The 16,447-nt window shown below is 52.0% G+C and overlaps 3 long non-coding RNA genes across 5 annotated transcripts; all 3 read right to left on the reverse strand.

Annotated features, from left to right (window-relative positions):
* LOC128825748 (uncharacterized) lies at positions 1-3,459 on the reverse strand. 2 transcript variants are annotated; one of them, XR_008442721.1, is made up of 5 exons: positions 2,778-3,459; positions 1,614-2,467; positions 971-1,339; positions 467-598; positions 1-158 (listed from the first exon to the last, which is right to left on the reverse strand). It is a non-coding gene; the product is annotated as an uncharacterized LOC128825748 (long non-coding RNA). The 2 variants fall into 2 exon arrangements; XR_008442720.1 differs by having other exon boundaries at positions 2,774-3,459.
* A 724-nt stretch (positions 3,460-4,183) lies between these two features.
* On the reverse strand, positions 4,184-8,223 carry LOC128825751 (uncharacterized). Its single transcript, XR_008442724.1, has 6 exons — positions 7,376-8,223; positions 6,720-7,078; positions 6,211-6,346; positions 5,066-5,906; positions 4,564-4,755; positions 4,184-4,450 (listed from the first exon to the last, which is right to left on the reverse strand). It is a non-coding gene; the product is annotated as an uncharacterized LOC128825751 (long non-coding RNA).
* A 3,348-nt stretch (positions 8,224-11,571) lies between these two features.
* LOC128825749 (uncharacterized) lies at positions 11,572-15,611 on the reverse strand. 2 transcript variants are annotated; one of them, XR_008442722.1, is made up of 6 exons: positions 14,764-15,611; positions 14,108-14,466; positions 13,603-13,734; positions 12,454-13,294; positions 11,952-12,143; positions 11,572-11,838 (listed from the first exon to the last, which is right to left on the reverse strand). It is a non-coding gene; the product is annotated as an uncharacterized LOC128825749 (long non-coding RNA). The 2 variants fall into 2 exon arrangements; XR_008442723.1 differs by having other exon boundaries at positions 13,599-13,734.
* Between the last annotated feature and the right edge of the window lie 836 nt (positions 15,612-16,447).

Consider the following 16,447-nt stretch of genomic DNA (forward strand, 5'->3'; position numbering starts at 1 on the left):
CAAACCAGACACTTATCTCACTGAGAGTGGCGGCCGTTCCCCACCCAGTTGGACGGCTTTTGCGTGGCATCAACAATGCTCACTGTCTCGTCGCTCTGGCTCGGTTTCCATCGCATGAGGGCTTGAGACTCTGAGGTGTGACTTCTGTTACCTCAGTCCTAAACCCAGCACAAGGGGAAAAAACAAATCTGTTACCATATCCGTCTGCAACATCTCGTAGGTTCTTCTTTTCGCCTCTCCCTCACGCCGGGGCTCCTCCCTCAAACAGCTTCCCATTACACCTTTAGCATTACAACCAAAAAGCACCCCTTGCAACGGCACCCGACAGTCACCCTGGACAGCAGACTCTGGCCCCTTCCCAGCCGTAATCTCACAGAGTCCCATACCCAAGGAGAAAGCACACAGCTTGTGAAGAATACTAAAGCGAGCACAGATGAGCAATTCAGACCATTGACCGCTTACTCACAGCCAGTAATGCGGGAGTCAGAAAGCGGAGGACTGTTCATGTCTGCTGACAAGGATGTCCCGTCTGCTCATGTCCACTTCTGCCACTTTCTCCTCAGGATAGGGCTCTTGGAAAATTCCCCGGGAAGCGAAGCTGCAAAAGCCAAGCATGACCCATCACTACTTAGAGCTCTATTTGTTGCTTCAAATCTTGCCCTCATCCTGGCCTTCCTCTCCAATCCCATCTACATCAGCCCCACTCAATGAACAGAGACCGAGTTAACACCGACAGTCACCGCTCCAATCTCGCACCCACTCCCCTGCATGATTTTCGTCCCCTCCTACTTCTCCATGGCTCCCGAGACAAAGCCTGTGGGGATGCACATGTAGCACGCCTGCCCGTGTCTTACGAAGGGAGACAACACGAGGAAAGAAAGGACAGACAGCGAGAGCTAGAGGGTGTGTGTTGGCCAAACTACTAGAGAAGAGAGAGAAAGGAAAACATCGGAGAAAAGAAAGCACTCACCACGTGGAGTCATCTTCCTGGATGCAACCTTCTGCTGTGGAGGAGACACCATTCCTGACCAGAGAAATGAGCAACCTCTCAAAATAGGGACCTCTTCTCCCTCGTGACCACAGCTAGTTAGGAACCTTATCATAAAAGCCCAGCCCAAACTTAGTAGGCTTCCCCACCGGGACTCAGGTTGGGCGTGAGCAGAGCCCTCATGAAACCAGACACTTATCTCACTGACAGCGGAGTCTCCTCGGCTCCCAGAGGGACGGCTTTTGCGTGGCATCAACAATGCTCGGAGTCTCGATGCTCTCGCTTGCTTTCCATCGCATAAGGGGAGTAGACTCTGACGCGTGACTTCGTTTCCCTCAGTACTAAACCCAGCTGAAAGGGGGAACCAAAAAAATTATCATTTTTGTCTGCAATGTTGTGTCGTCTCCTTCATTTCACATCTCCCATATCCCAAGGCTCCACCCTCAACCCATCTCCCATTACTACGTTACACCTGCAACTAGAAGGCTCCAATTCTAACAGCACCCAAAATACTCACTTTGCTCAGAAGACTCGTCCCTTCCCCAGCGCCTCGTAACTAACGAGGAAGCACACGGCCTGTCAAGAAAATTACAGCGACTACAGATGAGGAATTCAAAGCACTGACCTCTTACTCACAGCCAGCGATGCAGAAGGCAGAAACTTGAGGCCTATTCATGTCTCCTTAGAAGGACGTCCAGGCTGCTCAGGTCCACTTCCGCCATATTCTTGTGCGGCTAGGGCTCCTGGACGATTCCTCTGCGAACTAATAAAGCCAAGCAAGAACCATCACTACACAGAGCTCTGTTGCTGCTGGAAATCTTGCCCTCATCCCTGCCTCTCTCTCCAGTCCCATCTACATCGGCCCCGTTCAATGAACAGAGACCGAGTTAACACCGACAGTCACCGCTCCACTCTCGCACCCACTGCCCCCATGATTTTTGTCCGCGACTCCCGAGATCTGGCCTGTAGGGACGCACACCTAGCATGCCTGCCCGTGTCCTACGAAGGGAGACGGCACAAGGAAAGGAGAGGAGAGTAGAGGAGAGACAGTGAGAAAGTTGGCCAACACAATAGAGAAGAGAGAGACAGACAGACATGGGAGGAAGGCAAGCAACTCACCACCTGGAGCCATCCTCCTAGATGCAACCTTCCGCTGCATAGGAGACACCGCTCCTGGCCAGAGAAATGAGCAGGCCCTGAAAATGGGGACCTTGTCTCTCTTGAAAAGCACAGCTGGTCAGGAACCATTTCTTACAAACCCAGCCCCAGATAATGTGGCGTCCCTAGCAGGAGCAAGGTGGGCCGTGAGCACAGCAATCACCAAACCAGACACTTATCTCACTGAGAGTGGCGTGTGCTTGCATCCCAGATAGACGACTCTTGCCTGGCATCAACAATGCTCACTGTCTCGTCGCTCTGGCTCGCTTTCCATCGCATGAAGGCTTGAGACTCTGAGGCGTGACTTCTTTTCCCTCGGTCCTAAACCCAACACAAGGCGAAAAAACAAATCCGTTACCATCTCTGTTGGCGATGTCTCATAGGCTCTTCCTTTTGCCTCTCCTGCACGGCGGGGCTCCTCCCTCAAACATCTTCCCATTACACCTTTATCATTACAACCAAAAAGGACCCCTTGCAACGGCACCCGATATAGTCACTCTGCACAGCAGACTCTGGACCCTCCCCCGCCGTAATCTCACAGAGACCCATACCCAACAAGGAAGCACACGGCCTGTGAAGAATACTACAGCGAGCACAGATGAGCAATTGAAAGAACTGACCACTTACTCACAGCCAGTTATGCGGGAGTCAGAAAGCTGAGGACTGTTCATGTCTGCTGACAATGATGTCCCGTCTGCTCATGTCCACTAGTGCCACTTTCTCCTCAGGATAGGGCTCTTGGAAAATTCCTCTGGAAGCGAAGCTGCAAAAGCCAAGCATGACCCATCACTACTTAGAGCTCTATTTGTTGCTTCAAATCTTGCCCTCATCCTGGCCTCCCTCTCCAATCCCATCTACATCAGCCCCACTCAATGAACAGAGACCGAGTTAACACCAACAGACACAGCCCTGCATGGTTTTCGTCCCCTCCTACTTCTCCATGGCTCCCAAGACCTGGCCTGTGGGGATGCACAGCTAGCACGCATGCCCATGTCGTATGAAGGGAGATGGCACGAGGACAGGAGAAGAAAGAGTGAGAAAGTTGGCCAACACACAAGAGAAGAGAGAGAGAGAGAAGGAAAAAAAATGGCAGGAAGGTAAGCAACTGACCACCTGGAGTCATCCTCCTGAATCCAACCTTCCGCTGCGGAGGAGACACTGTTCCTGACCAGAGAAATGAGCAACCTCTGAAAATAGGGACCTTTTCCCCCTCGTAACCACAGTTAGTCAGGAACCTTTTCATACAAACCCAGCCCTAACTTAGTGGGCTTCCCATCCTGGACTCAGGTTGGGCGTAAACAGAGCCCTCACCAAACCAGACACTTATCTCACTGATAGCGGCGTCTCCTCAGCTCCCAGATGGACAGCTTTTGCGTGGCATCAACAATGCTCAGAGTCTCAATGCTCTTGCTCGCTTTCCATCGCATGAGTGCAGTAGACTCTGACGCGTGACTTCGTTTTCCTTGGTACTAAACCTAACAGAGGGTGGGAAAACCAAAAAATTAGCATCTCCGTCTGCAATGTCGCGTAGTCTCTTCATTTCACATCTCCACCCTCAACCCATCTCCCATTACTACGTTACAACTGCAACTAGAAGGTACCCATTGTAACGGCACCCAAAATACTCACTTTCCTCAGCAGATTCTTGTCCCTTCCCAAGCCTTAATCCCAGAGCCTCATACCCAACGAGGAAGCACACGGCCTGTGAAGAAAACTACAGTGAGTACAGATGAGGAATTCAAAGCACTGACCTCTTACTCACAGCCAGCGATGCAGAAGGCAGAAACATGAGGACTATTCATGTCTCCTTAGAAGGATGTCCAGACTGCTCAGGTCCACTTCTGCCATATTCTTGTCCGGCTAGGGCTCCTGGACGATTCCTCTGCAAACTAATAAAGTCAAGCAAGAACTATCACTACACAGAGCTCTATTGGTGCGTCGAGTCTTGCCCTCATCCCTGTCTCCCTCTCCAGTCCCATCTACATCGGCCCCACTCGATGAACAGAGACCGAGTAAACACAGACAGTCACAGCTCCACTTTAGCGCCCACTGCCACGCATGGTTTTCGTCCGCTCCTACTTCTCCGTGGCTCCCAAGACCTGGCTAGGATGCACACCTAGCACGGATGCCCGTGGTCCTACGAAGGGAGACGGCATGAGGATAGGAGAGGAAAGAGAGTGAGAAAGTTGGCCAACACACTAGACAAGAGAGAGACAGAGAAAAAAAACGTGAGGAAGGGAAGCAACTCACCACCTGGAGTCATCTTCCTGGATGCAACCTTCCGCTGCCGAGGACACACCGCATCTGGGCAGAGAAATAAGCAGCCCCTGAAAATGGGGACCTTTTCTCTCTCATAACCACAGCTAGTCAAGAACATTTTCTTACAAACCCAGCCCCAGCTAACGGGCTGTCCCTACCTGGGGCCAGGGGGGCCCTAAGCAGAGCCCTCACCAAACCAGACATTTATTTCACTGACAATAGCGACTGCTCCACTGCCAAGTGGACGGCTCCTGACTTGCATCAACAATGCTCGCGGGCTCACGGCTCTCGCTCGCTTTCCATCCAACGAGGGGAGTAAACTCTGACGTTTGATTTCTTTTCCCTCGGTACTAAAACCGGTACAAGGAGGAAAAACAAATAAGTTACCACCTCAGTGGGCGCGTCGCATAGGCTATGCTTTTCGCCTCTCCTACACGGCAGCGTCCCGCCCCAACCCCTCCCTCCCATTACCCCTTTAGCATTACAACTAAAACGCACCCCTTACAATGGCATCCAATATAATCACTCTACCCAGCAGACTCTGGCCCCTCCCCAGCCGTGATCTCACAGAGTCCCGTACCCAATGAGAAAGCACATGGCCTGTGAAGAATACTACAGCGAGCACAGATGAGGAATTCAAAGCACTGATCCCTTACTCACAGCCAGTTATGCGGGAGTCGGAAAGCTGAGGACTGTTCATGTCTGCTGACAAGGGTGTTCATGTCTGCTCATGTCCACTTCTCCCAGTTTCTCCTCGAGATAGGGGTCCTGGAAAATTCTTCTGGAAGCACAGCTGCAAAAGCCAAGCATGAGCCATCACTACACAAACCTCTATTGGTGCTTCAAATCTTGTCCTCATACTGGTCTCCCTCTCGAATCCCATCTACTTCAGCCCCACTCGATGAACAGAGACCACGGTAACACCGACAGTCACAGCTGTGCATGATTTTCATCCCCTCCTACTTCTCCATGGCTCCAGAGACATAGCCTGTGGGGATGCACACGTAGCATGCATGCCCGTGTCCTACAAAGGGAGATGGCATAAGGACAGGAGAGGAGAGTCAGTGAGAAAGTTGGCCAACACACTAGAGAAGAAAGAGAGACAGACAGACAGATAGAAAGACATGGGAGGAAGGCAAGCAACTCGCCACCTGGAGTCATTCTTCTAGATGCAACCTTCCGCTCCGTAGGAGACACCGCTCCTGGCCAGAGAAATGAGCAGACCCTGAAAATGGGGTCCCCCTCATAACCACAGCTAGTCAAGAACATTTTCTTACAAACCCAGCCCCAGCTAATGTGGCGTCTCTAGCTGGAACAAGGTGGGCCGTGAGCACAACCAACACCAAACCAGACACTTATCTCACTGAGAGTGGCGGCCGTTCCCCACCCAGTTGGACGGCTTTTGCGTGGTATCAACAATGTTCACTGTCTCGTCGCTCTGGCTTGCTTTCCATCGCATGAGGGCTTGAGACTCTGAGGCGTGACTTTTGTTACCTCGGTCCTAAACCCAGCACAAGGGGAAAAAACAAATCCGTTACCATATCAGTCTGCAACATCTCGTAGGCTCTTCCTTTCGCCTCTCCCTCACGGCGGGGCTCCTCCCTCAAACAGCTTCCCATTACACCTTTAGCATTACAACCAAAAAGGACCCCTTGCAACGGCACCCGACAGTCACTCTGCACAGCAGACTCTGGACCCTTCCCAGCCGTAATCTCACAGAGTCCCATACCCAACGAGGAAGCACACGGCCCGTGAAGAATACTACAGCGAGCACAGATGAGCAATTCAAAGCACTGACCACTTACTCACAGCCAGTTATGCGGGAGTCAGAAAGCTGAGGACTGTTCATGTCTGCTGACAAGGATGTCCCGTCTGCTCATGTCCACTAGTGCCACTTTCTCCTCAGGATAGGGCTCTTGGAAAATTCCCCGGGAAGCGAAGCTGCAAAAGCCAAGCATGACCCATCACTACTTAAAGCTCTATTTGTTGCTTCAAATCTTGCCCTCATCCTGGCCTCCCTCTCCAATCCCATCTACATCAGCCCCACTCAATGAACAGAGACCGAGTTAACACCGACAGTCACCGCTCCAATCTCGCACCCACTCCCCTGCATGATTTTCGTCCCCTCCTATTTCTCCATGGCTCCCGAGACAAAGCCTGTGGGGATGCACATGTAGCACGCCTGCCCGTGTCTTACGAAGGGAGACAACACGAGGAAAGAAAAGGACAGACAGCGAGAGCTAGAGGGTGTGTGTTGGCCAAACTACTAGAGAAGAGAGAGAAAGGAAAACATCAGAGGAAAGCAAGCACTCACCACGTGGAGTCATCCTCCCGGATGCAACCTTCTGCTGTGGAGGAGACACCATTCCTGACCAGAGAAATGAGCAACCTCTCAAAATAGGGACCTCTTCTCCCTCGTGACCACAGCTAGTTAGGAACCTTATCATAAAAGCCCAGCCCAAACTTAGTAGGCTTCCCCACCTGGACTCAGGTTGGGCGTGAGCAGAGCCCTCATGAAACCAGACACTTATCTCACTGACAGCGGAGTCCCCTCGGCTCCCAGAGGGACGGCTTTTGCGTGGCATCAACAATGCTCGGAGTCTCGACGCTCTCGCTTGCTTTCCATCGCATAAGGGGAGTAGACTCTGACGCGTGACTTTGTTTCCCTCAGTACTAAACCCAGCGGAAGGGGGGGAACCAAAAAAATTAGCATTTTCGTCTGCAATGTTGTGTCGTGTCCTTCATTTCACGTCTCCCACATCCCAAGGCTCCACCCTCAACCCATCTCCCATTACTACGTTACACCTGCAACTAGAAGGCTCCCATTGTAACGGCACCCAAAATACTCACTTTGCTCAGGAGACTCGTCCCTTCCCCAGCCTTAATCCCAGAGCCTCGTAACTAACGAGGAAGCACACGGCCTGTCAAGAAAATTACAGCGAGTACAGATGAGGAATTCAAAGCACTGACCTCTTACTTACAGCCAGCGATGCAGAAGGCAGAAACTTGAGGCCTATTCATGTCTCCTTAGAAGGACGTCCAGGCTGCTCAGGTCCACTTCCGCCATATTCTTGTGCGGCTAGGGCTCCTGGACGATTCCTCTGCGAACTAATAAAGCCAAGCAAGAACCATCACTACACAGAGCTCTGTTGCTGCTGGAAATCTTGCCCTCATCCCTGCCTCTCTCTCCAGTCCCATCTACATCGGCCCCGTTCAATGAACAGAGACCGAGTTAACACCGACAGTCACCGCTCCACTCTCGCACCCACTGCCCCCATGATTTTTGTCCGCGACTCCCGAGATCTGGCCTGTGGGGACGCACACCTAGCACGCCTGCCCGTGTCCTACGAAGGGAGACGGCTCAAGGAAAGGAGAGGAGAGTAGAGGAGAGACAGTGAGAAAGTTGGCCAACACAATAGAGAAGAGAGAGACAGACAGACATGGGAGGAAGGCAAGCAACTCACCACCTGGAGCCATCCTCCTAGATGCAACCTTCCGCTGCATAGGAGACACCGCTCCTGGCCAGAGAAATGAGCAGGCCCTGAAAATGGGGACCTTGTCTCTCTTGAAAAGCACAGCTGGTCAGGAACCATTTCTTACAAACCCAGTCCCAGATAACGTGGCGTCCCTAGCAGGAGCAAGGTGGGCCGTGAGCACAGCAATCACCAAACCAGACACTTATCTCACTGAGAGTGGCGTGTGCTTGCATCCCAGATAGACGACTCTTGCCTGGCATCAACAATGCTCACTGTCTCGTCGCTCTGGCTCGCTTTCCATCGCATGAAGGCTTGAGACTCTGAGGCGTGACTTCTTTTCCCTCGGTCCTAAACCCAACACAAGGGGAAAAAACAAATCCGTTACCATCTCTGTGGGCGATGTCTCATAGGCTCTTCCTTTTGCCTCTCCTGCACGGCGGGGCTCCTCCCTCAAACATCTTCCCATTACACCTTTATCATTACAACCAAAAAGGACCCCTTGCAACGGCACCCGATATAGACACCATTCCTGACCAGAGAAATGAGCAACCTCTCAAAATAGGGACCTCTTCTCCCTCGTGACCACAGCTAGTTAGGAACCTTATCATAAAAGCCCAGCCCAAACTTAGTGGGCTTCCCCACCTGGACTCAGGTTGGGCGTGAGCAGAGCCCTCATGAAACCAGACACTTATCGCACTGACAGTGGAGTCTCCTCGGCTCCCAGATGGACGGCTTTTGCGTGGCATCAACAATGCTCGGAGTCTCGACGCTCTCGCTTGCTTTCCATCCCATAAGGGCAGTAGACTCTGACGCGTGACTTCGTTTCCCTCAGTACTAAACCCAGCTGAAAGGGGGAACCAAAAAAATTATCATTTTTGTCTGCAATGTTGTGTCGTCTCCTTCATTTCACATCTCCCATATCCCAAGGCTCCACCCTCAACCCATCTCCCATTACTACGTTACACCTGCAACTAGAAGGCTCCCATTCTAACAGCACCCAAAATACTCACTTTGCTCAGAAGACTCGTCCCTTCCCCAGCGCCTCGTAACTAACGAGGAAGCACACGGCCTGTCAAGAAAATTACAGCGACTACAGATGTGGAATTCAAAGCACTGACCTCTTACTCACAGCCAGCGATGCAGAAGGCAGAAACTTGAGGCCTATTCATGTCTCCTTAGAAGGACGTCCAGGCTGCTCAGGTCCACTTCCGCCATATTCTTGTGCGGCTAGGGCTCCTGGACGATTCCTCTGCGAACTAATAAAGCCAAGCAAGAACCATCACTACACAGAGCTCTGTTGCTGCTGGAAATCTTGCCCTCATCCCTGCCTCTCTCTCCAGTCCCATCTACATCGGCCCCGTTCAATGAACAGAGACCGAGTTAACACCGACAGTCACCGCTCCACTCTCGCACCCACTGCCCCCATGATTTTTGTCCGCGACTCCCGAGATCTGGCCTGTGGGGACGCACACCTAGCACGCCTGCCCGTGTCCTACGAAGGGAGACGGCTCAAGGAAAGGAGAGGAGAGTAGAGGAGAGACAGTGAGAAAGTTGGCCAACACAATAGAGAAGAGAGAGACAGACAGACAGACATGGGAGGAAGGCAAGCAACTCACCACCTGGAGTCATCCTCCTAGATGCAACCTTCCGCTGCATAGGAGACACCGCTCCTGGCCAGAGAAATGAGCAGGCCCTGAAAATGGGGACCTTGTCTCTCTAGAAAAGCACAGCTGGTCAGGAACCATTTCTTACAAACCCAGTCCCAGATAACGTGGCGTCCCTAGCAGGAGCAAGGTGGGCCGTGAGCACAGCAATCACCAAACCAGACACTTATCTCACTGAGAGTGGCGTCTGCTTGCATCCCAGATAGACGACTCTTGCCTGGCATCAACAATGCTCACTGTCTCGTCGCTCTGGCTCGCTTTCCATCGCATGAAGGCTTGAGACTCTGAGGCGTGACTTCTTTTCCCTCGGTCCTAAACCCAACACAAGGCGAAAAAACAAATCCGTTACCATCTCTGTGGGCGATGTCTCATAGGCTCTTCCTTTTGCCTCTTCTGCACGGCGGGGCTCCTCCCTCAAACATCTTCCCATTACACCTTTATCATTACAACCAAAAAGGACCCCTTGCAACGGCACCCGACAGTCACTCTGCACAGCAGACTCTGGACCCTCTCCAGCCGTAATCTCACAGAGACCCATACCCAACGAGGAAGCACACGGCCCGTGAAGAATACTACAGCGAGCACAGATGAGCAATTCAAAGCACTGACCACTCACTCACAGCCAGTTATGCGGGAGTCAGAAAGCTGAGGACTGTTCATGTCTGCTGACAAGGATGTCCCGTCTGCTCACGTCCACTAGTGCCACTTTCTCCTCAGGATAGGGCTCTTGGAAAATTCCCCGGGAAGCGAAGCTGCAAAAGCCAAGCATGACCCATCACTACTTAGAGCTCTATTTGTTGCTTCAAATCTTGCCCTCATCCTGGCCTCCCTCTCCAATCCCATCTACATCAGCCCCACTCAATGAACAGAGACCGAGTTAACACCAACAGACACAGCCCTGCATGGTTTTCGTCCCCTCCTACTTCTCCATGGCTCCCAAGACCTGGCCTGTGGGGATGCACAGCTAGCACGCATGCCCATGTCGTATGAAGGGAGATGGCACGAGGACAGGAGAAGAAAGAGTGAGAAAGTTGGCCAACACACAAGAGAAGAGAGAGAGAGAGAAGGAAAAAAAATGGCAGGAAGGTAAGCAACTGACCACCTGGAGTCATCCTCCTGAATCCAACCTTCCGCTGCGGAGGAGACACTGTTCCTGACCAGAGAAATGAGCAACCTCTGAAAATAGGGACCTTTTCCCCCTCGTAACCACAGTTAGTCAGGAACCTTTTCATACAAACCCAGCCCTAACTTAGTGGGCTTCCCATCCTGGACTCAGGTTGGGCGTAAACAGAGCCCTCACCAAACCAGACACTTATCTCACTGATAGCGGCGTCTCCTCAGCTCCCAGATGGACGGCTTTTGCGTGGCATCAACAATGCTCAGAGTCTCAATGCTCTTGCTCGCTTTCCATCGCATGAGTGCAGTAGACTCTGACGCGTGACTTCGTTTTCCTTGGTACTAAACCTAACAGAGGGTGGGAAAACCAAAAAATTAGCATCTCCGTCTGCAATGTCGCGTAGTCTCTTCATTTCACATCTCCACCCTCAACCCATCTCCCATTACTACGTTACAACTGCAACTAGAAGGTACCCATTGTAACGGCACCCAAAATACTCACTTTCCTCAGCAGATTCTTGTCCCTTCCCAAGCCTTAATCCCAGAGCCTCATACCCAACGAGGAAGCACACGGCCTGTGAAGAAAACTACAGTGAGTACAGATGAGGAATTCAAAGCACTGACCTCTTACTCACAGCCAGCGATGCAGAAGGCAGAAACATGAGGACTATTCATGTCTCCTTAGAAGGATGTCCAGACTGCTCAGGTCCACTTCTGCCATATTCTTGTCCGGCTAGGGCTCCTGGACGATTCCTCTGCAAACTAATAAAGTCAAGCAAGAACTATCACTACACAGAGCTCTATTGGTGCGTCGAGTCTTGCCCTCATCCCTGTCTCCCTCTCCAGTCCCATCTACATCGGCCCCACTCGATGAACAGAGACCGAGTAAACACAGACAGTCACAGCTCCACTTTAGCGCCCACTGCCACGCATGGTTTTCGTCCGCTCCTACTTCTCCGTGGCTCCCAAGACCTGGCTAGGATGCACACCTAGCACGGATGCCCGTGGTCCTACGAAGGGAGACGGCATGAGGATAGGAGAGGAAAGAGAGTGAGAAAGTTGGCCAACACACTAGACAAGAGAGAGACAGAGAAAAAAAACGTGAGGAAGGGAAGCAACTCACCACCTGGAGTCATCTTCCTGGATGCAACCTTCCGCTGCCGAGGACACACCGCATCTGGGCAGAGAAATAAGCAGCCCCTGAAAATGGGGACCTTTTCTCTCTCATAACCACAGCTAGTCAAGAACATTTTCTTACAAACCCAGCCCCAGCTAACGGGCTGTCCCTACCTGGGGCCAGGGGGGCCCTAAGCAGAGCCCTCACCAAACCAGACATTTATTTCACTGACAATAGCGACTGCTCCACTGCCAAGTGGACGGCTCCTGACTTGCATCAACAATGCTCGCGGGCTCACGGCTCTCGCTCGCTTTCCATCCAACGAGGGGAGTAAACTCTGACGTTTGATTTCTTTTCCCTCGGTACTAAAACCGGTACAAGGAGGAAAAACAAATAAGTTACCACCTCAGTGGGCGCGTCGCATAGGCTATGCTTTTCGCCTCTCCTACACGGCAGCGTCCCGCCCCAACCCCTCCCTCCCATTACCCCTTTAGCATTACAACTAAAACGCACCCCTTACAATGGCATCCAATATAATCACTCTACCCAGCAGACTCTGGCCCCTCCCCAGCCGTGATCTCACAGAGTCCCGTACCCAATGAGAAAGCACATGGCCTGTGAAGAATACTACAGCGAGCACAGATGAGGAATTCAAAGCACTGATCCCTTACTCACAGCCAGTTATGCGGGAGTCGGAAAGCTGAGGACTGTTCATGTCTGCTGACAAGGGTGTTCATGTCTGCTCATGTCCACTTCTCCCAGTTTCTCCTCGAGATAGGGGTCCTGGAAAATTCTTCTGGAAGCACAGCTGCAAAAGCCAAGCATGAGCCATCACTACACAAACCTCTATTGGTGCTTCAAATCTTGTCCTCATACTGGTCTCCCTCTCGAATCCCATCTACTTCAGCCCCACTCGATGAACAGAGACCACGGTAACACCGACAGTCACAGCTGTGCATGATTTTCATCCCCTCCTACTTCTCCATGGCTCCAGAGACATAGCCTGTGGGGATGCACACGTAGCATGCATGCCCGTGTCCTACAAAGGGAGATGGCATAAGGACAGGAGAGGAGAGTCAGTGAGAAAGTTGGCCAACACACTAGAGAAGAAAGAGAGACAGACAGACAGATAGAAAGACATGGGAGGAAGGCAAGCAACTCGCCACCTGGAGTCATTCTTCTAGATGCAACCTTCCGCTCCGTAGGAGACACCGCTCCTGGCCAGAGAAATGAGCAGACCCTGAAAATGGGGTCCCCCTCATAACCACAGCTAGTCAAGAACATTTTCTTACAAACCCAGCCCCAGCTAATGTGGCGTCTCTAGCTGGAACAAGGTGGGCCGTGAGCACAACCAACACCAAACCAGACACTTATCTCACTGAGAGTGGCGGCCGTTCCCCACCCAGTTGGACGGCTTTTGCGTGGTATCAACAATGTTCACTGTCTCGTCGCTCTGGCTTGCTTTCCATCGCATGAGGGCTTGAGACTCTGAGGCGTGACTTTTGTTACCTCGGTCCTAAACCCAGCACAAGGGGAAAAAACAAATCCGTTACCATATCAGTCTGCAACATCTCGTAGGCTCTTCCTTTCGCCTCTCCCTCACGGCGGGGCTCCTCCCTCAAACAGCTTCCCATTACACCTTTAGCATTACAACCAAAAAGGACCCCTTGCAACGGCACCCGACAGTCACTCTGCACAGCAGACTCTGGACCCTTCCCAGCCGTAATCTCACAGAGTCCCATACCCAACGAGGAAGCACACGGCCCGTGAAGAATACTACAGCGAGCACAGATGAGCAATTCAAAGCACTGACCACTTACTCACAGCCAGTTATGCGGGAGTCAGAAAGCTGAGGACTGTTCATGTCTGCTGACAAGGATGTCCCGTCTGCTCATGTCCACTAGTGCCACTTTCTCCTCAGGATAGGGCTCTTGGAAAATTCCCCGGGAAGCGAAGCTGCAAAAGCCAAGCATGACCCATCACTACTTAAAGCTCTATTTGTTGCTTCAAATCTTGCCCTCATCCTGGCCTCCCTCTCCAATCCCATCTACATCAGCCCCACTCAATGAACAGAGACCGAGTTAACACCGACAGTCACCGCTCCAATCTCGCACCCACTCCCCTGCATGATTTTCGTCCCCTCCTATTTCTCCATGGCTCCCGAGACAAAGCCTGTGGGGATGCACATGTAGCACGCCTGCCCGTGTCTTACGAAGGGAGACAACACGAGGAAAGAAAAGGACAGACAGCGAGAGCTAGAGGGTGTGTGTTGGCCAAACTACTAGAGAAGAGAGAGAAAGGAAAACATCAGAGGAAAGCAAGCACTCACCACGTGGAGTCATCCTCCCGGATGCAACCTTCTGCTGTGGAGGAGACACCATTCCTGACCAGAGAAATGAGCAACCTCTCAAAATAGGGACCTCTTCTCCCTCGTGACCACAGCTAGTTAGGAACCTTATCATAAAAGCCCAGCCCAAACTTAGTAGGCTTCCCCACCTGGACTCAGGTTGGGCGTGAGCAGAGCCCTCATGAAACCAGACACTTATCTCACTGACAGCGGAGTCCCCTCGGCTCCCAGAGGGACGGCTTTTGCGTGGCATCAACAATGCTCGGAGTCTCGACGCTCTCGCTTGCTTTCCATCGCATAAGGGGAGTAGACTCTGACGCGTGACTTTGTTTCCCTCAGTACTAAACCCAGCGGAAGGGGGGGAACCAAAAAAATTAGCATTTTCGTCTGCAATGTTGTGTCGTGTCCTTCATTTCACGTCTCCCACATCCCAAGGCTCCACCCTCAACCCATCTCCCATTACTACGTTACACCTGCAACTAGAAGGCTCCCATTGTAACGGCACCCAAAATACTCACTTTGCTCAGGAGACTCGTCCCTTCCCCAGCCTTAATCCCAGAGCCTCGTAACTAACGAGGAAGCACACGGCCTGTCAAGAAAATTACAGCGAGTACAGATGAGGAATTCAAAGCACTGACCTCTTACTTACAGCCAGCGATGCAGAAGGCAGAAACTTGAGGCCTATTCATGTCTCCTTAGAAGGACGTCCAGGCTGCTCAGGTCCACTTCCGCCATATTCTTGTGCGGCTAGGGCTCCTGGACGATTCCTCTGCGAACTAATAAAGCCAAGCAAGAACCATCACTACACAGAGCTCTGTTGCTGCTGGAAATCTTGCCCTCATCCCTGCCTCTCTCTCCAGTCCCATCTACATCGGCCCCGTTCAATGAACAGAGACCGAGTTAACACCGACAGTCACCGCTCCACTCTCGCACCCACTGCCCCCATGATTTTTGTCCGCGACTCCCGAGATCTGGCCTGTGGGGACGCACACCTAGCACGCCTGCCCGTGTCCTACGAAGGGAGACGGCTCAAGGAAAGGAGAGGAGAGTAGAGGAGAGACAGTGAGAAAGTTGGCCAACACAATAGAGAAGAGAGAGACAGACAGACATGGGAGGAAGGCAAGCAACTCACCACCTGGAGCCATCCTCCTAGATGCAACCTTCCGCTGCATAGGAGACACCGCTCCTGGCCAGAGAAATGAGCAGGCCCTGAAAATGGGGACCTTGTCTGTCTTGAAAAGCACAGCTGGTCAGGAACCATTTCTTACAAACCCAGTCCCAGATAACGTGGCGTCCCTAGCAGGAGCAAGGTGGGCCGTGAGCACAGCAATCACCAAACCAGACACTTATCTCACTGAGAGTGGCGTGTGCTTGCATCCCAGATAGACGACTCTTGCCTGGCATCAACAATGCTCACTGTCTCGTCGCTCTGGCTCGCTTTCCATCGCATGAAGGCTTGAGACTCTGAGGCGTGACTTCTTTTCCCTCGGTCCTAAACCCAACACAAGGGGAAAAAACAAATCCGTTACCATCTCTGTGGGCGATGTCTCATAGGCTCTTCCTTTTGCCTCTCCTGCACGGCGGGGCTCCTCCCTCAAACATCTTCCCATTACACCTTTATCATTACAACCAAAAAGGACCCCTTGCAACGGCACCCGATATAGACACCATTCCTGACCAGAGAAATGAGCAACCTCTCAAAATAGGGACCTCTTCTCCCTCGTGACCACAGCTAGTTAGGAACCTTATCATAAAAGCCCAGCCCAAACTTAGTGGGCTTCCCCACCTGGACTCAGGTTGGGCGTGAGCAGAGCCCTCATGAAACCAGACACTTATCGCACTGACAGTGGAGTCTCCTCGGCTCCCAGATGGACGGCTTTTGCGTGGCATCAACAATGCTCGGAGTCTCGACGCTCTCGCTTGCTTTCCATCCCATAAGGGCAGTAGACTCTGACGCGTGACTTCGTTTCCCTCAGTACTAAACCCAGCTGAAAGGGGGAACCAAAAAAATTATCATTTTTGTCTGCAATGTTGTGTCGTCTCCTTCATTTCACATCTCCCATATCCCAAGGCTCCACCCTCAACCCATCTCCCATTACTACGTTACACCTGCAACTAGAAGGCTCCCATTCTAACAGCACCCAAAATACTCACTTTGCTCAGAAGACTCGTCCCTTCCCCAGCGCCTCGTAACTAACGAGGAAGCACACGGCCTGTCAAGAAAATTACAGCGACTACAGATGTGGAATTCAAAGCACTGACCTCTTACTCACAGCCAGCGATGCAGAAGGCAGAAACTTGAGGCCTATTCATGTCTCCTTA

The sequence above is a fragment of the Malaclemys terrapin genome, chromosome 18 (assembly GCF_027887155.1).
Source record: "Malaclemys terrapin pileata isolate rMalTer1 chromosome 18, rMalTer1.hap1, whole genome shotgun sequence".
Taxonomy (NCBI): domain Eukaryota; kingdom Metazoa; phylum Chordata; order Testudines; family Emydidae; genus Malaclemys; species Malaclemys terrapin.